Source organism: Elaeis guineensis, chromosome 4 (genome assembly GCF_000442705.2).
Source record: "Elaeis guineensis isolate ETL-2024a chromosome 4, EG11, whole genome shotgun sequence".
NCBI classification, from domain to species: domain Eukaryota; kingdom Viridiplantae; phylum Streptophyta; class Magnoliopsida; order Arecales; family Arecaceae; genus Elaeis; species Elaeis guineensis.
Genome location: NC_025996.2, coordinates 130,749,159 through 130,769,932, shown reverse-complemented (window position 1 = coordinate 130,769,932; position 20,774 = coordinate 130,749,159).

Genomic DNA, 20,774 nt, shown 5'->3' with positions numbered 1-20,774 from the left:
ATCGATGGATGATCTGAGTACCTTATCATATGCCTAGCACACCTCATATCCTAGCTTCTCCAACTTCGATCTCTTCGTAGATGATACATCTATGTCACAGAGGTTGGGTGAGCCGAGAGATACATCACAGCGACTCGATAAGCAGCACATCGATCATATACATGGGAGGGCCAGAGGTAGGGATAGACTTAGGATTTCTCAAGGTAGACATCAGGCACATGTTGATAGATCGAGCACGACTGCACCTCCCTCCCCGTTGATTGATATCGTGCCAGAGCCATTATGATAGTGACTAAAGGTAACACGCATCTATGAGATGTGGATGCAGAGGAGTAGAGCTGTCAATGGGCCGGCTCCAGGCCTGAGACCCACAAGTATTTACCCGATGGGTCTGGATCTGGTACTAGCATCGAACCCATTTACTCAGATCTGGATCTGGACTCGATAAACTATAATGTAAATGAAAAGGGTCTGGATATTTAATAACCAGACATGATAGATCCAAGACCCAAATAATATAATATAATAATATTATATATATATTAAAAATATTTTGAGCCACTAGATCAAAGATCTAACAGCCTAAAATTTTCAAAGGGCAAAGAGACCCTAGATGACTGAGAGTCTGAGACCATGATCCTAATTCTCACATCCCCATTCTCGAATTCTCCCATCCCTCTCTTTGTCTCTTAGTCTCCCTCTCTCCCTCTCTTAGTCTCCCTCTCTCTGTCTCTTTGTCTCCTCGACGGTGCCTCTCCCTCCCATCCTCTCCTACTTTGGGCAATTTGCCTCTCCCTCTCCACTACGAGATCTGCTCATCGATGACCAGACCTCGACACCAAGGTCATGGATAGAGGAGATCCACTTCGGGAGGAGATCCTCTCCCTCTCTCTGCCCCTTAGTGTCCCTCTCTCTGTCTCTCAATCTCCCACTCTCCCTCTCCATCAAGATCCCTCCGTCGAGATCTGATCTCTCTGACAGTGCCAAGCCCTCCCTCCTCTCCTGCTCCCGACTTCCTCTCTCTCTCCATCGAGATCCGATCTTTTCTCCTCCTCTCCCCCTCTACCGCTGCCTCCTATCGGTCTATCGCTCTATGCCCCCTCCCTCTGCCTCATATTGTCCCCGCCACCATTCGAGCTGCCTCTCCCTTTCCACTGCTGCCCTCCATCGAGATCCGATCTCTCCACCACTGCCTTTCACCATCCTAACTTTCTCTCCCTCTCTGCCACTCGTCAGACCCCACCACCAAGGCTGCCTCAGCTACTGAGATCTGCCATACCCATAGGTATTTTTTTGAGACTTTGAATATGAGTTTCGGATCCCGAAATTGAGTCTAGGTACCTGGGACCCATTAGGATTCAGATCTGGTACTTCAAGGCCAGACCCATCGGATATTCGGGCTTAAGTCTGATACCAGTAACTAAGATCAGATCCGAGTTCGAATATCCAGGTTTCGACCCGAATACGATCCATTGACAAGTCTATGGAGGAGGCCCCAGTACCTTAGCATATACGCCTGTCGATAGTTATAATAGTTATACATATTTCTTTTTGTTAACAAATTTTGTAGTGATCAATTATTGGTTTACATTATTTTAAAATTAATGTTACAAATTTTTCTTATCTAGATGCACAGGCTAGAATTTTTGTTGGTTCCATAAAAAAATCATTGTTGAGCTTGATATAGATTATATAGTTGGAGTTTGAGATTGTCCATTATCTCTGAGATATCCCGTAATGTTAATTATAAATAAATTTTCAGATGACATATATGAACTTGGATGGATTCTGATGTCTGCCGTATGCTCAATATTCTTCTAAGAGAAATAAAGGAGGAATGCAGAGATTCATTACAATATCAAGAACTACTTCAAGTAAATTGAGCATTTATTAAGTGTTATATTATTTATATATGATTTATGTATGATATTAGACTAACACTATTGTCTCTAGAATTGATTTTGATGACTACAAAATATTTAAGAGGTGTATTATTGATTTTTATCTTTGAAGACATTTAAGTATATATCTCAAAAATTTTTGAAATGATAAAGATACATAGAGAAGGCCTGCAAATTCATCAAGTTGGAGGTGAAAATAATGTTGTTCGAAAGACTCAAGTTCATTCAAGAGGACTTCGAATCATTTGAAAGCAATTTCGAGAGTTTCAGAAACTAAAAGTTGAATGAAATCCATTTTAGATAAAAGAGGGTGACTCCTAGATCATCCTTTTTTGAAACAGACATTGGCATGCTGAGTTTTGGATTGGCACACAAAAAGGAATGACCCATGGGATGACCTTTTTGCTAGAGGACAATCCATGGGATGACTTCTGTTGTTCCATAGGTCTAAAATAAAAAGTCTATTTTTGCTATCTGAAAAAGGGCAACCCATGGGACAACCCTTTTCTCAGAAGGCACAGGGGAGAGTTTCAAAGTTGCTTTATGATAGGGCGACTCATATAGTCACCCTACCATATGGCGACTTTAGGTTGACACCTGTCCAAACTGGCTTTAAGAGTGCTGAGTCAGCACTAAAAGTCGCCTTATCATATGGTAACTTTATTTCTAGCAGTATTTTGATAAATAGTTTGAAAAGAATATTATTTTGATAATTTATTTTTTAAAAAATATTATTTTGATAAAATTATCCATAAAAATTGATAGCTATTAGTTCCAATGATTTTATCAAAATAATGCCCATTTTAAAAGTAATTACGAAAATAAAGCCCATTCCAAACTATTTACGTGATAGGGCGACTTTTCTTGCTGACTCACCACCATCTTTGCCATGTGGATTGATGAATGAGTTGTAGATAGAGTCACCCTAAAATAAAACACCTTAATAAGTTGCCCTATTATAGAGCGACTATATGAGTCGCCCTACCATAGGGAGTCACATTAATAGTCACCACGACTTTATCAGTCGCCCAGCCATTGTGCGACCTTCTCCCTCAGCTCCTCTCTCTATCTCTAGGGTTCGAAGTCCTCTACGCGACCTTCTCCCCTAGCTCCCCTCTCTGTCTCTCTCGTGCACCTTCTAGCTCCCATCCACAGACGGGCTCCCTCAGCTCCTCTCCATTAGGGGAAGGCGATAGGAAAAATTAAAATGTAAGACCTTTACCCACATGGATTGATCGTTTATGTTTTTCTTTTCGCTTCTTATTCTTTTTATTTCATCCTCTTTTATGGAAATATGTGGGGAAGGAGAGGACCTAAGGGAGATCGGAGGGGTTTATTAGGTTCTAGTTGGGGTTTTCTATAAAGCACATGGGATTTTGTGCGAGTCAATCACTATGGAGGTTTCTCGTTGGTCCCATTGTTTTGTCTCACAAAATGATGTAATCTTTAGTTGGATCAGGTTCGTCGCTAGGTTAGCAAACTAGTCTAGTCATGAAGCAACATGCACAAATGCATGTGTATCATGCTTTTTTCTTTTTCATCCATTAACTTGTGTGTTGCTTCATAGTGGACTTGATCCAACCAATAACAATTCCACATAACAGGTCTTTCTAGCAACTCTCTTTGATTGTAAGTTCAAGATGCATAACACTAATCATCAAACAATGCATATGTTTGTTAAGGACCATAATGATTAGTCTTGGTTGTTTTGAAAATCTCAGTTTGTTCTTTTATTCAATATGTGTAGAGAATTTGATCCCATTCATAATATCAGAGTTAAGTACTTCCTTCTAGTAAATATATGTTCATATGTTTATACAGTTACTTCTCATAATAATTTCTAAAAAATGGATCCAAGACTTATCACTGTTACCTTTCATTGGGAGGGGAGGATCAGTCGTGATGCTAATGATGCATATTATAATGGTTGAAGGATTTGGATGACCATGGTAGACCATAATGCAACATACTAAGAACTTGTGCAGGTCTACTATGCTATCACTGGATGAAACTCCAGTCACCATAAAATTTTTTTAGTATGTAGATTTTTGATTCATACTGCTGGACAGTATTTAGCCATACCTATTGAAGATGATCAAAACATGTACATCGTCTTGGGCATCCCATCATAAGGGGTTTTCTGACAATTGAAATTTTTATCGAGCCGATGGTGGCAGGAGTTTTGGATGGTGGTGAACAGCATGCGAGTGTATCTCAGTCTATATCTGCTCCAATTATGGTATATAAAAGATGACACACATACTTGAATACAGATATAATGTGAGATCATCTATAGCTTGATGCATGCATGATTGCCGATATCATTATAGGATCAGTTAGGGCAGGGATATCCATATCCATATCAGCCTGTCAAGCTTATATACATGATACATGATAGCGTGAGGCATCTTATAGAAAGACGAGGATAGCTAAATGACTTGTTATTAGCAAGCTATTTGGAGATTCGATGGAGTCCTACAACATATTAGGTCATTGGCTAGTTACAGTCTATCGTGCCAACAAGGGGAATGTGGTAGATTTTGCAGAAATTTCTATGATAGAGCCAAATATAGAGGTGTTCCATCGAGCTTTTTGGATATTCAGTCTATGCATTTGGAGTTTCCAGTTCTGCCACCCATAGATTAGTATCGATGCAATGCATCTGTACGACTGATCTAAGGGTACTCTCTGCTGGGCCTTATGTGGTGCTCCCAAGGCTCAAGGGACCAAGGCTAAGGCCAAGGTCTAAAGTCCATGAGGTGGTTATGGGGTTTTTAGGGCTAGTTTGGATTCTAGGACGAAAGGTTGTCAGTCTTTCGAGTCTTGAGGTTCACGAATTTTGGGCCTTGAGGGGCTAACTTATATTTGGACTAGGATTGAGTCCAAGATTATGAGATTGGCTTAAGTTATGGGTGTACATAGGCTTGGGTAAGTGCAATCTTGTATTGAGTTAGCCATGAGAGTTTTTGGATTGGTTCATATTGACTCTGTATATAAACATACATTGTATCTGACTTGATGAATTAAAAAAAGAATAAAAAATTATTTTCTCCCTAACTTTCTCTCTCTTTCTTCTTCTCTCTCTGGTCCTCTCCATGTCCTAGAAGTAAAAAACCTAGAGTTTCTTGGCTGCCACCCCAAAAAGGAAAGAAAGAGGTGCTAGAAAGCAGCGCCCCCCCTTGTGCATGCCTCCTGTTTGTGCGCCCCCTCTTGGCTGTCCGAGAGGAGTTTCAGGTCCCATATTTTATTTTTTGGAGATTTCATCAAGAGTACTTTCAGGTCCCAAAAGGTGAATTTAAAATCTAGTGGAGAAAGAGTTTAAATCGCAGAAAAAAATTCTGCGTCAGGATTTACAAGGCTGCTGAAATCCTAAAGGCTGTTTTTATTTTGCTTGGTTGCTAGCCTTCAAGGACCTCCATGATCTGATCCTTGCTATTTCCTGGCATTCACAACCTGGGGAAGTTGATCCAACAATTGGTATCAGAGCATGGGTTGTGTGGAAAAAAAAAGAGACTCTAGAAGTTGAAGATCTTCAAAGGCTAAAATTTCAGCAAAGATCCTGTCAAGATATTTCTCAAATCCCTTGGAGTTTTATTGTTTTTGATTTGGATCCAGCCATGGGAAGCAACATGAAGGTTGATTTTGAGAAGTTTGATGGAAAAAAAAAAAATTTATGTAGAAAGTTCGGGTAGAAGATCTTTTGGTTCAAACAGATCTGGATTAGGCATTAGAGGAGAAGTCTGAAGGGATGACGGATCGTTAGTAGATGTCCCTGGAGAAGAAGGCGTGTTCTGTGATTAGAGGATATTTGGTGGATGTTGCGCTCTATTCGGTGTTAGAGGAAAAGACCCCAAAAGATTTGTGATCGAAGTTGCACACCATATATATGAAAAAAAAATATGTGCAACAAGCTGATGTTGAAGAAGAGACTGTATAGCCTTCGAATGCAGGAAGGTGGAGATGTCTTGGGTCACATCCAAAAATTTGATCAGGTATGTAATGAGTTGCTAAACATCAAGATAAAGATGAAGGAGGAAGATAAGTCATTGCTACTACTATGCTCGCTGCCCCCTTCCTATGATCCATTGGTGACGACGCTGCTCTACAGCAAGGAGACCCTGGAGTATGAAGACATGGTCTCGATGCTGCGGTCCAATAAATAGCGGAAGAAGTTGACCAAGGAAGGTACTTCTCAGGAGGGCTTGGCCGTGGGGGAGAGATCTGGAAGAAGAAGGAAAAGAGGCAAGTCAAGGGGATGATCAAAGTCTCAAAAGAGCAGGAGCAAGAAGGAAGCCAGATGCTACAAGTGCAACGAGATCGGACACTTCAAACGAGGTTGCCCGCAGTGGAAGAACAAAAAGGGAGATAAGAGAGAATATGATGCACTGAGTATGATGGTTGATAGTGAGGTGGAGGATGACCTCTTGGTAATATCAGATGGTCACAGGCAAAACACAGATGTATAGATTCTGGATTCAGTCTGTTCGCATCACTACACCCCAAACCGGTCTTGGTTCGCTACATACACCAAGACAGATGAAGGGAGCATGACACTTGGAGATGATCACCCACATCGAGTTGATGGTATTGAGAGTATTTGGGTGAGGATGTTTGATGGGATGGTGTGGACTCTCACTAATGTGAAGCACGTCCCAGATCTGAAAAAGAATCTCATATCACTTGGTTACTTGGAGCGGAGTGGCTACAACTTTAGCAGTCATACCAGGAGTGAGGTGTTGAACATCTCAAATAAAGCCATGGTAGTGATGAGAGGTAGGAGGATGGAGAATAGCCTCTACAGGATGGAAGGATCTATGGTGACTGGAGAATCTGATGCAGCAAGATCAGCAGGGGACTCACCGGTTGTGACACTACTGCCTAGGCCACATAGAAGATTGTGGGATGAAGGAGCTGAGCAAACATGGTCTGATTTCATATCTGGATGGAGGTATCTCAGAGGTATGTGAGATATACCAGATGAAAAAGTAGAGGAGAGTGCAGTTTGCCAGTAGTTCAGCCCATAGTGCAGTCCCACTGGAACTAGTTCACACTGATGTGTGGGGACCGATTCCGATTTCAGTTAGAAACGGGATAAGATACTTCTTGACCTTTATAGATGATTTCTTAAGAAAGGTATGGATCTACTTCATGAAGGAGAAATCAGAAGTCTTCACCAAATTCAAGGTATGGAAAGCTGAGATGGAGAAGGAGATAGATCAGAGCTTGAAGTGTCTGCGGTCCGACAATGGCAGGAAGTACATCAGTAAGGAGTTTCAAATTTTTTGTGAGGAGTGTGGCATCAAAAGGTATTTCTCGATAAGAGACACTCCTCAGCAAAATAGGGTGGCTGAGAGGATGAACAGAATCCTTATGGAAAAGGCACGGTGCATGAGGCTATAGGCAGGGCTTCCTAAGGTGTTCTGGGTTGATATAGTGGATTCAGCCTGTTATTTGATGAATCGATCACCTCACACTAAGTTAGATGGTGGTATTCTAGAGGAAAAATAGTCTAGAAAAAAGATTAGGCTGAGCCATCTAAGAGTGTTTGGGTGTACGGCATTTGTGCACATTGGTGCTGGTGAGTGGAGCAAATTGGATGTCAGATTACAGAAGATGGTGTTCTTAGGATATCCGTGAGGAGTTAAGGGATACCTGCTATGGGATTTCTTGGAGAAGAAGGTTGTCATAAGTAGGGATATCACCTTTGATGAAAATTTAGTTCTCCAAAGGCAAGATGGCATGGAGGAGTAGTAGGAGGTCCAACAGGGCAGTGTTGGACAACTAACATCCTATTCTATTTTGCCACTTGCAAGTGCATTGGGAGGACTTGGTATTCAGGTGGAGCACTCTCCAAAGGTGTCTCCACAGGTGGAGAGAGCTCGGATGGATGAAAGAAGCTAGGAGGTCTGACAGGAGCAAACTGGACCTAGGACGGATGTTGGGATTGCACTGCACAAGCTCAAAAGGAACATTAGACAACCAGAACGATATGGCTTCGAAGAGACGGTGTCATATGCTCTGGTGACAGTGAATGGAGATACCTACATCTATGAAGAGGCTATGGAGAGCCAGGATAGAGAGAGGTGGGTCCAAGCAATGTTCGAGGAGATACAGTCTCTCCACAAGAATGAGACGTGGTGATTGGTGCAGTTGCCACAAGGGAAGAAATCCATTGGTTGCAAGTGGGTTTACCAATGCAAGAAGGGGCCTTCAGAGTAGGGAGGTATTAGGTATAAGGTGAGGCTAGTGGCTAAGAGATACTCCCAGAAGGAAGGCATCGACTTCAACGAAGTTTTCTCTCCCATCGTTAGGCATACTTCTATCAGGGTGCTGCTGAGCATTGTTGCAGCTCAGGACTTGGAGCTGGAGCAGATGGATGTCAAGACGGTATTCCTTCATGGGCATCTAGAGGAGAGTATCTATATGGAGCAGCCACCTGGGTTCCGAGAGCCAGGAGCAGAAGGGAAGGTCTGTTTATTGTAGAAATTACTGTACAAACTGAAGCAATTGCCGAGGCAATGGTACAAACGGTTTGATTCTTATGTGAGAAGCATTGGGCTTTTCAAGTGCGAGTATGACTCTTGTGTTTATATTAAATCTTTGGAGGATGGGTCTAGGGTGTTTCTATTCTTGTATGTGGATGACATGCTTATAGCATGCAAGAGTAGGAAAGTTGTGCAGGAACTGAAGGCAGCCTTGTCTCGAGAGTTTGAGATGAAAGATTTGAGGCCTGCGAGGAAGATCTTAGGTATAAAAATCTTCAAAGATTGAGCCAAGAGGGTGTTGTATTTATCTCAGAGAGGTTATATCAGAAAGGACTTTGAGAGGTTCGAGATGAATGATGCAAAATCGGTGGAGCTGCCACTCGTCAAGCACTTTAGATTCTCAAAGACGATGTCGCCACAAACTGAGGTGGAGGCTCAAGAGATGGAGAGAGTGCCATATGCCTCTGGTGTGAGGAGTCTTATGTACGTCATGGTGTGTTGTAGGCCGGATATCACCCACGTAGTGAGCCAGATCAGTAGGTTCATGGCACAATGTGGTAGGGAGCACTGGCGAGCATTGAAGGGGATCTTCAGATATTTGGCAGGTACTGTTGGAGTCGGCTTCTACTACGGATAGCGAGGAGGTGCTGAGGGACTCTCCAATACATCCAAGGAGGCTCGAGGATAGATAGGAGGGTTCGTGGATGTGGATTTTGGTGAATATATGGACACCCAGAGGTTGACGATAAATTTTGTATTTAGCCTGTTTGGAGGTCCCGTTTCATGAAGATCATGCTTGCAGCCCATCACGGTCTTATCCATGACTGAGATGGAATATATTGATGTTACGGAGGCAGCGAAGGAGGCTCTATGGCTAAAGGGTTTGGCATTGGAGATGGATCTTATATAGGAGGCCGTCAGGATGCACTGCGACAGTCAGAGTGCACTATTATTGGCACAGAACTCTATCTACTATGCTTGGATGAAGCACATCGATATCAGGTATCATCGATCAATGAACTTGTGGAATAAGGTCAGGTGGAGCTGGTGAAGGTCCACACCAAGAAAAATCCAGCGAATGCACTGATGAAGGTACTTCCATGGGACAGCTTTCGAAAATGTGTGACACTAATGTACTTGATGGACAGGATGGAGTTGGTTGAGGCCTTGGGGCACAAAAGTGGAGATTATTGGGCCTTATGTGGTACTCCCAATGCTCAAAGAACCAAGACTAAGGTCAAGGTCCAAAGTCCATAAGGTGGTCATGGGGTTTCTAGGGCTAGTTTGGGCCCTAGGACGAAAGGCTGTCAGCCTTTCGGATCTTGAGGTTCATGAATTTTGGGCCTTAAGGGGCTAACTTATATTTGGGCTAGGATTGAGTCCAAGATTATGAGATTGGGTCAAGTCATAGGTGTACATGGGCTTGGACGAACACAATCTTATATTGAGTTAGCCAGGAGAGTTTTTGGATTGGGTCACATTAATCTTGTATATAAACATATATTGTATCTGACTTGATGAATTAAAAAAAAATATAAAATTATTTTTTTCTTAACTTTCTCTCTCTTCCTTCCTCTCTCTCTGGTCCTCTCCATATCCTAGAAGCAAGAAACCTAGGGTTTCTTTGCCGCCACTCCGAAAAGGAAAGAAAGGAGGCGCTAAAAACCAACGCCCGCCTTATGCATGCCCCTGTTTGTGCGCCCCCTCTTGGCCGCCCAAGAGGAGTTCTAGGTTCTATCTTTTATTTTTTGGAGGTTTTATCAAGAGTACTTCTAGGTCCCAAAAGGTGGATTTCAGATCTAATGGAGAAGGGGTTCAAATCGCAGAAAGAAATTCTGCCGACAGGATTTACAGGACTGCTGAAATCCTGAAAACTATTTTTATTTTGCTTAGTTGCTGGCCTTCAAGAACCTCCACGATCTGATCTTTGCTGTTTTCTGACGTCCACGATCTAGAAAAGTTGCTCCAACACTCTCATGATAGCCATGGGGAGGGATGAAAATGAGAGTATTTATCCTCTGACGTTTGCCATTTGTGAAGGTGAGAGCCATAGTAGTTGGTCGTGGTTTTTATAGCATTTGCACCATTACGTAGCACGTGACCATATGGAGATCGGCATAGTCTCAGACCAACATAAAAAAATATTAAATGCTGTTTCAGATGAATCTATTGGGTGGACAATGCTATATGGATATCACAGATTATGCCTTAGACATATTGAGACAATCCTAAATGATCGATTCCATGATGCAGTATTTTTGGCTTATTTCCATCAAACAGCAAAGCAAAACTAACCCCGAAAGTTTGATCGAAGCATGCAACACATTGAAAGAATATGGTCCAGTTGCTTCTAATACGTCAAAACAGATCCACTTGACAATCTGAGTAAATGGTCGTTGGCGCATGACATAGATGGATATAAATATGAAATAATGAATACGAATCTATATGAAAGTTTCAATAAAGTGTTGAAGAGGGATCACTCATTGTCAGTTACCACTCTTGTTTGTCTTTTCTTCGAATGCTTGTCAAAATAGTTTAGCATCAAATGTGCAATAGCAGCACAGAGAAGGGAGGCAGGCAGGATATTCACTGATAAGATTAGACGAAAGCTAAATAGATGCCAGCTGAAGTCTTGGGAGCATGGTGCAGTTAAGTACAATAACCAATCAGGTTTGTATGAGATTCGATTAAGATGAAGGTATTATAGGCTCGACGAACCTGATTATACACAAACAGTCGACTTAGAGGCGCACATGTATATGTCAAAAGTGACAATTACTATACTATCTATGCTCCCATTTATTCGTTGTATATGCTAGCAAGAACTTGGACTGAAAGCAATTCGTTGATGATTGTTATACTATTACACATTATGAGTAATCTTATGCATCCACCTTCTATCCCCCAAAGAGTCCTCGTTATTAACCTAAGTGGACTGCACCTAGACTTATACCACACTCATCCACAAGACGACAAGAAAAGGGGCATCCACGATCAAGGAGGATCTGAAATAATATGGACGTAGTGGAGAGTCAAAATATTGTAAGGTGTGGATTATGCAAGGAGATAGGGCACAACCAATGTAGATGCCCCCAATGGCATTGATTTATCCATTTGTTCATATGATATACAAATTTTCTTTATCTATCACTTGTATTCTTTTTAAACTATTTTGGATATGTAATCATGTCATGTAAATTCTAAAAAAAAATTATGAAATTATCCTATTATTAATGTTGGCTATTTATGTTCAATTAACCATCTTCGAAATTTATCATCATCTTCGATATTTTTGTTCGTAAGCTCATCTTTTTATTTTGTGCCTCAAAGATGGTTGGTTCAGATTTCGATATGCACCCGGGGCTGACAGACCCTATCGTGCTATATCTCTAGTTCCGATACCATAGTGACCATGTTGGGAATAGTGTCCCAAAGTCAATCGTCAGCCTGTTGACGGTTGTGCTCCTTTTGTATTAGTACATGAATTATAAATAAATAAAAGTTATTTTGATATTTTTTCATCACAAATATTTCATTTTCTAATGAACTCCTATGTTGTGGTGAAGTCCTTAGGACTATTTAGACTCGACAAAGGAGGATTTGTCGCTTAGTCCTTAAACCTGTTCGCGACCAAATGATACGTTGTTACCAAGAACGATAATGTTTATCGAGCATAGGACGTTGTGTGCCATATGGGTTGGTTGTCCTTATAATCAAATAGTGTGGAGACACTGGTATGGCATACAGGTGAGATGTAATGGTACATCTGCACTGAACGTGACCGACTCCGGAGCTATTTCTGCTGTCAAGATTTGCTCTGATGGGATATGGGTATAAATATCCCTCCGACCTGAGACCGTCACGGTGACTTGCAAGCAACTCACTATACTTAGGCACTTGACTACCTGAATTTCTAATTCAATGACGGAAGGCTGTCGAGTGTAGTCAAGTACTTGACTTGTCGGTGCGTGTGTCAAGATGGGATTGACCACTCCAGTTTAGGAGCTGTGTACAGTCATGTTTCAATTTAGCAAAACCTTGACCAGGATAGTCCTAGTGAGGAGTCACAGGACTAATTGAGTTGAGCACAATTCGGATGATCTCATCAGGGTTGACAGTTTAATCCTGAGTCGTCCTAAACACAAGGGTCAAAAGGGATGAATTATATGGTAACCATATTCACGTAGGTTCTGAATGTTGCGATTGTGACTATTCGACCTATCCGATCGTCGGGTACCAATGCTAGATGGTCACTTCGATTAGTACAGGAATTGGTTCCTGTGCTACCGGCTTAGGTTCGAACCTGCGAGGTCACACACATTAGAGGTTCCTTTCTGATCTGATGACTGATTATGAGTCTTATGTGTTTGGGACTCTATGATTGAGAATTAAGATTCTCTGATCATGAGTTCCACATATTTTGGGTACCAAGGTCAAAATTTTGAATTTCAAATTTTGAATTTGAAATTTGAACTCTTCGATCAAGGTTTCATATTGATGGACTTTGATACCCGATTGCCCATCGGATTTGGACTCAATAATTATGAGAGATTTTATTAATGATTTGATCACTAATTAATACAATTTGATTGAGTAATTATTTTTGGATCAAGTCTAATTGAATTGGATTCAGTTGGGTTTGACCCGATTAGGTTAAAAGTTGACCTAATCGTCGAGATGGTTTGGTCCCTGATTTGATCAGGGGTTGGACTTAGTCAATTTTTGATTTGATTAGAACATTGAGCCTAATTAAGCCTAATTAAGTTGGGTTTAATTTAGTCTAATTGTGCTTAACCTATTTTGATTAGGTTGGTTCAATTAAGATCAAACCACCATTTGAATTTGAATCCCTGCACCACCTTAAATCTCTGCGCCCATTTGAATTCATGAGAAGAAACTTCTCGTAAATTTTTTCTCACGCAAAGCCCTTCTCACGCCCACTCTTGTGCGCCAATATTTGGATAAAGATGATTAGTTAGCCATTCAAATTCAAAGCGTGTTTGAATTTGAATGGATAACTTATCTCTTGCGCATACATGACATTATCCACTTTAGCGCCCCACATCTCACACGAGAAAGAGTTTCTCATGAAACCTTTCCACGCACAAAGCAGACTCGCACCTTCTCTTCTCATGCCCAAGTGGATAGGGATGAGTTGGTTTTAGTTTGAATTCAAATTTGATTTGAATTCAAATGTGTAACCACTTGTCTTTATCCTCTCACGTGGATAAGACACGTTTTGAACTATTTTAAAAGAGATAGGGAGCTGGGGCGTGCGTAGAAAAATTTTGAGAAAGAAAGTGAGGCGTGAGGAAACCTTGTGCGTGAGGTGAAGGTCCAAAACCTTCCGAGAGAAAAAGAAAGAAAAGAAAAAAAATTAGGCGCAGGGTTTTTGGTGTGTACCCTAGGGTTTCTACCTAGGGTTCGAAAAGTGAGATTGGTGTGCCACGAGTGTCGTGAGTCCACCAAATTTCAGAGAAAGATCCATCAGTCTCTCAACCAATCATGCAGATAATCCGGAGCATCCAAGGAGTCGGCACACATCGATCGAAGGAGTTAGATCAACATCAGCCATCAAAAGGGTGAAATCACGAACTAGCATTCGTGAGAAGTCGATCAGACGGGAGATTCGTGTGGATGATTTGCAGAGGCCAGACACTAGTGTGGCTGTGACGTGATGATCAGAGTCTCCTGATGGTGATCAGATTGCGGTGATCGACTACCCGCAAAAGGTGATGTGTTCTGAACACAGTACAGTAAAAAGTTTACTGTTTCAAATTTGAATTTCAAATTTAAATACATGTTGTTGCATCATATTTAGATCCTAGTGTAGGGTTAATTAGTATTAATTAATGAGATTAATTAATAATTTCAATGTAAAATAGTAATTTTAAAAAAGTTTTAAAATTATCATTTTGCCCCTGCACTAAATTTTCGCTTGAAATGGTATCAGAGCATGGTTCTAGAATATGATATACATATGCATGAGTAGATTAAGGTGTAATCTATAAGTTTAAATTTAAAATTTAAAATTTAAAATTCAAAATTTAAAATTTGAAATTTGAAATTTGTTAGAAGTTTCAAATTTAAAATTCAAAATTTAAAATTTAAATTTTGAAATTTAAATTTTGAAATTTGAAATTTGAAATTTGTTTGAAATTTAAAATTTAAAATTTAAAATTTGAAATTTGAAATTGGAAATTCAAAATTCAAAAATTTAAAATTCAAAGATTGGAAATTCAAAATTTAAAATTTGGTTGAAATCTCAAATTTGAAATTTAAAATTTAAAATTTAAAATTTAAAATTTAAATTTTAAAATTTATATATTTAGATATACTTGATCCAAGTAGCAAGTAATCTAATTGGGTTGGTTGCCATGGCCGTCCGGTCATAGGAGAAAAGTAGGATTTAAAGGCCCTCTCTTCCCATTCGATGGGGTCTCCTATGGCGATACGGGTGCCGATGCAATTATATCCCATGCCGATGAAGCAGTGAAAGGACTTAATTATAAAATTTATTATGAATGTGTTAGATTAGATCTAAAAAAAAATTCATGATTTATTTTGAGTTATTTTCTGTTATGAAATGAGCAATAGGATTACTGTTTATGAAATGTGCTGACCTGTTTATGAAATGAGTCAACACATTTGGTGAACAGAAAATAAAATCTTTCCAAATTTAAAAATTATTTTCAAAATACCAAACCCTGACCCATCAGCCCAAGTACTTAATTAAAAGAATTAAGTATTGTCTAGTAAGTCTAGAATTGTGAATTAAGACCTAAGATAATTGCATAAACTTGTGGGTCAATGGGTTAGATGAATTAGGTCTATAATGGGTTAGACCTAAGGTTAGCTTAAAAAATAGACTAAATAGAGTAATTGGTCAAATCTAATCAAAAGTTGAATTAGATTAGGTCAAGGATACTTTAGACTCAACTTCAATAGTTGTAGTTGAATGGGTCTATGTCTTTAACTAGATCAAGATGGACTTAATTCATGGCTACGCGGTGGAGCCCTATTTACTAAGTTGATCAAAATTAAAACTAATGAACCGGTTGGTGTCTAAGGTAAGTTCGGCAGTTTTGACCAGTGGTTCTTAAGCGGGAGCTACTCGCATTGATTCGATCATTGACGAGTTAATGGCAAATCCCCACCACTGATCTCACTTACCTGGCCAGTCTGGTAAGTTAGATTTTGATTAGATCACTTGGTGATTAGAGCTCACCCATGTCATTAGGTAAATCAGTATGACTGATTTAGGTGCTCCTAATGCCAGCTTAAATTAAATCCTTTTTAATCTGACTTGGTGAAGTCAGTGGGAGGATTGAAATTGGCTGGATGATTTCTTCTCTAATATTCTTTAATAAAATCCTCAAAAATTATTAGGTCCCTAAAATGATTAAGTTATAATGATAACTAAGTCAAAGCTTCCCATTAAGTGAGTGATAATGAGTCCATTAGTTCAATGATCATTGGAGGCCCAAAGGCCTGATGCTCATTGGCTAATGAAATTATCATTCATAATATGATAATTTGATTGAGTCTTTCTGATGGTGGTTAGGTTGGCCGGCCAAAGTCGGGCCTGATCATTTATTGGTCTGATTCATCAAATTAAGTCATGTTAATGGTTGGACCTAACCAGATCTTTTCAGTGGAGGCCAAAGCCTACTGATTAGGTTCTGGGGCAAAATCAATTACTAGAAGTTGTTTAGAGAAACAACTGGTTAAGAACCTACCCATAGATGCACATGGGTTGACCAACCAAAGTTGGGCTCGTGTGTAGTCTGTGTGGATTCTAGTACCCATTAAGGAATTAAAGTAATTCCTCGAATTGGAGGTTGAGGCTACCAGTTCGTAAAAATATTGAAAAAAACTTTAGACTAAAGTCCAAGTCTTTAGTATTAATTTATGTACTAATAGAGGTCTGATTTTTCTTTATACAGCTATGGCCACTACCCTGTCGCTCCGATCATTATTAGAAAATGACAAGCTCATGGGACCTAATTTCGATAGCTGGTATCAAAAATTGAAAATCGTCCTTGAGCATGAGCGGATCCTTTATGTAGTAACGGATCCAGCACCTGAGGAGCCAGCTTCGAACGCTAGAGACACTTACCAGAAGTGGCTCAATGACCGCACTACCGTCCGATGTATTATGCTGGCAGCAATGAATGACGAGTTCAGCCGCAGATTTGAGAACGTCCAGCCATAGGAGATGCTTCAAATGTTGAACGACTCCTTTGGCACGCCTGACGATGTTGAAAGGCACAAAACTAGTTGTGCCATTTTCAATGTTCGGATGAGGGATGAGGCCTCAGTCACTGATCATGTACTGTACATGATCGAGATGATTGAGCACCTAAGCAAATTGGGTTTTCCTCTGCACGAGCAGCTCGGTAAGAATGCGATCCTTAATTCCTTGCCCAAGTCCTTCCTCCCATTTTTTACTCATTTTTGAATGACAAAGCCTGCAATAAACTACCACAGGTTGTTGGGGTTGCTGCAGAACTTTGAGAAGGATCACCAGCTCCATAAAAAGTCAGTGAATGTAGTGGGAGGATCTTCTTCTCATCGTCGACCCTTTGGAAAGGGGAAGAAGAACAAGAAGAAGAAGAACAAGAAGGTGCAGCCTCATGCTGGGACGGTTGCACAGGGTCAGACCAAGAAGTGCAAGCCCAACCAGAGCCAGGCAGAGTGCTTCTTTTGCAAGAAGCAGGGGCATTGGAAGAGGAACTGTCCTCAATACATTGCCTCCCTGGACCCGAATAGGCCGAAGAAGAAGCAAGGGAATTATATGATAACTCCTTGCAATTTTTTCATTTGTGATACTACTGCCTGGGTATTGGATATCAGAAGCCCTTATCATATTTGTAATTCGATGCAGGGTTTGCAGGTCAGTAAGAGATTTGATGAAGGCGAGAGGTTCCTGAACGTTGGAGATGGAAGCAAAGTTCCAGTTCTAGCTTTAGGAATCATGAGTCTTGTAATCAATTCTCGTAATGTAATTCTGAGTGAATGTCAATATTATCCAAGCTTTTTATTAAATATTATTTCTGTAGGCCTTTTGACCAGGTACGGTTATGATTTTTTAATAAAAAAAATATTTGTAATATCATTTTGAATGGTGTTACAATGTTTGTTGGATAATTAAATAATAGAATTTACTTACTATCACAGCCTGTTAATGTGGTTCAAAACTTCGATAAACGCCCTAGAATAGATAATGTGTCAGAAGTCTACCTTTGGCACTGTATGCTAGGTCATATCAATAAGAACAGGATAAACAGGTTGGCTCAAGAAGGAATTCTTGAACTTGGTGATTGTGAATCACTTCCAACCAGTGAGTCTTGTCTTCTTGGAAAGATGACCAAGTCACCTTTTACTGAAAAAGGTGAGCGAGCCAGTGAATTCAAATGGGTGCAAGGAAGTTGGGTTTTACGTGAGAAAAATTTCACGAGAAGTTTCTTCTCGTGAATTCAAATGGGTGCAAGGAAGTTGGGTGACGCAGAGAATTTAAAACAAGGTGGTTTGATTCAAATTGAGCCAACCTAGTTTAAAATAGGTTGAGCACAATTAGACCAAATTAAACCCAACATAATTAGGCTTAATTAGGCTTAATAAAATCCTAATCAAATCAAAAATTAACTAAACCTAACCCCTGATCAAATCAGAGACTAAACCACCTTAGCGATTAGGTCAACATTTAACCTAATCGGGTCAATCCAAACTGAATCCAATTCAATTGGACTTGATCCAAAAATAATTACTCAATCAAATTGAGTTAATTAGTGATTAAATTACTAATTAAACCTCTCATAAATGTTGAATCCAAATCCGATGGACAATCAGGCATCAGAGATCATCGATATGAAATCCTGATCAAAGAGTTCAAATTTCAAATTCAAAATTCGAAATTCAAAATTTTGACCCCGGTACCCAAAATGTGTGGAACTCATGATTAGAGAATCCTAATTCTCAATCATAGAGTTCCAGATAGATAAGACTCATAATCAACCATCAGATCAGAAAGGAACCTCTAATGTGTGTGACCCCGCAGGTTCGAACCTAAGCCGGTAGCACAGGAACCAATTTCTGTACTAATCGAAGTGACCATCTAGTAATGGTACCCGATGACCGGATAGGTCGAATAATCGCAATCGCAACATTCAGAACCTACGTGAATATGGTTACCGTATAATTCATCCCTTTTGACCCCTGTGTTTAGGATGACTCAGGGTTAAACTGTCAACCCTGATGATATCATCCAAATCGTGCTCAACTCAATTAGTCCTGTGACTCCTCACTAGGACTACCCTGACCAAGGTTTTGCTAAATTGAAACACGACTGTACACAGCTCCTAAACTGGAGTGGTCAATCCCATCTTGACACACGCACCGACAAGTCAAGTACTTGACTACACCCAGCAACCTTCCGTCACTGAATTAGAAATTCAGGTAGTCCAGTGCCTAAGTGCAGTGAGTTGCTTGCAAGTCACCGTGGCGGTCTCAGGTCGGAGGGACATTTATATCCATATCCCATCGGAGCAAATCTTGACAGCAGAAATAGCTCCGGAGTTGGTCACGTTCAGTGCAGATGTACCATTATATCTCACCTGTATGCCATACCAGTGTCTCCACACTCTTTGGTTATGAGGACAACCAACCCATATGGCACACAATGACCTATACTCGATAAATATTGTCGTCCTTGGTAACAACGTATCATTTGGTCGCGAACATGTTTAAGGACTAAACGACAAATCCTCCTTTGTCGAGTCTAAATAGTCCTAAGGACTTCACCACAACACAGGAGTTCATTAGAAGATGAAACATTTGTGATGAAAAAATATCAAAATAACTTTTATTTATTTATAATTCATGTACTAATACAAAAGGAGCACAACCGTCAACAGGCTGACGATTGGTTTTGGGACACTATTCCCAACAATCTCCCACTTGGCCTAAAGCCTATCGGTGCAGTATCTAATACCCATCTTCGACTTGTAGTCGTTGAACTCCTTCACCGCAATGGCTTTAGTGAATGGGTCGGCCAGGTTCTCCTTCCCGTCGATCTTCTGAAGGTCGACGTCACCTCGATCCACGATCTCCCGGATGAGATGGTAGCGGCGCAGAATATGCTTCGTCCGCTGGTGTGCCTTTGGTTCCTTCGCCTGAGCAATGGCTCCAGAGCTGTCACAGTAGAGCAGAACTTGACCAACAAGGGAGGGTGCTACTCCGAGCTCGGTGATGAATTTTCTCAGCCACACCGCTTCTTTGGCAGCATCTGATGCAGCAATATACTCCGCCTCGCATACTGAATCAGCCACAGTGTGCTGCTTGGAACTCTTCCAGCAGACAGCCCCACCATTAAGGGTAAAAATAAATTCTGACACACTCTTGCTATCATCTCGATCAGACTGAAAACTAGAGTCTGTAAACCCTATAAGTCTCAAGTCCGATTCATCATATATAAGCCACTGGTCCTTAGTATTTCTCAAATACTTCAGGATGGTTTTAACAACCTTCCAGTGATTCTCTCCTGGATCAGATTGGTATCTACTCACTATCCCTAGTGAGTATGCCACATCTGGTCGTGTACATGTCATGACGTACATGATAGATCCCATTGCCGAAGCATATGGAATCCTACCCATACGCTCTCTCTCTTGAGGTGTTGTCGGACAATCCCTCTTCGAGAGAGAAATTCTATGGCCTATCGGTAGATAGCCTTTCTTGGAATTTTCCATGCTGAACCTTTTCAGCATAGTATCAATGTACGTGGACTGGGATAAGCCAAGCAACTTTTTGGATCTATCCCTATAGATCCTCATCCCTAGGATGTAGGAAGCTTCTCCCAGATCCTTCATGGAGAACTGTGACGATAGCCAAATCTTTATTCCCTGTAATGCAGGGACATCATTCCCGATTAAGAGAATGTCATCCACATACAATACAAGAAATACTACTGCTGGACCATTAGCCCACTTATAAATGCAGGGTTCTTCTCCGTTCTTAACGAAGCCATACGTTTTGATCGTCCTATCAAAACGTATGTTCCAACTCCGAGATGCCTGCTTAAGTCCATAAATGGACCTCTATAGCTTGCACACCTTAGACTCATCTGTGGATGTGAACCCTTCAGGTTGTATCATATACACCTCTTCGTCCAGCTCTCCGTTTAGGAAAGCTGTCTTCACATCCATCTGCCAGATTTCATAGTCCAGATGGGCAGCTATCGCAAGCATAATCCGAATGGATTTGAGCATTGCCACAGGAGAAAACGTCTCGTCATAGTCTATACCATAACGTTGACGATATCCCTTGGCAACCAGACGGGCTTTATAGGTCTCCACCTTTCCGTCTGCGCCCCTCTTCCTTTTGA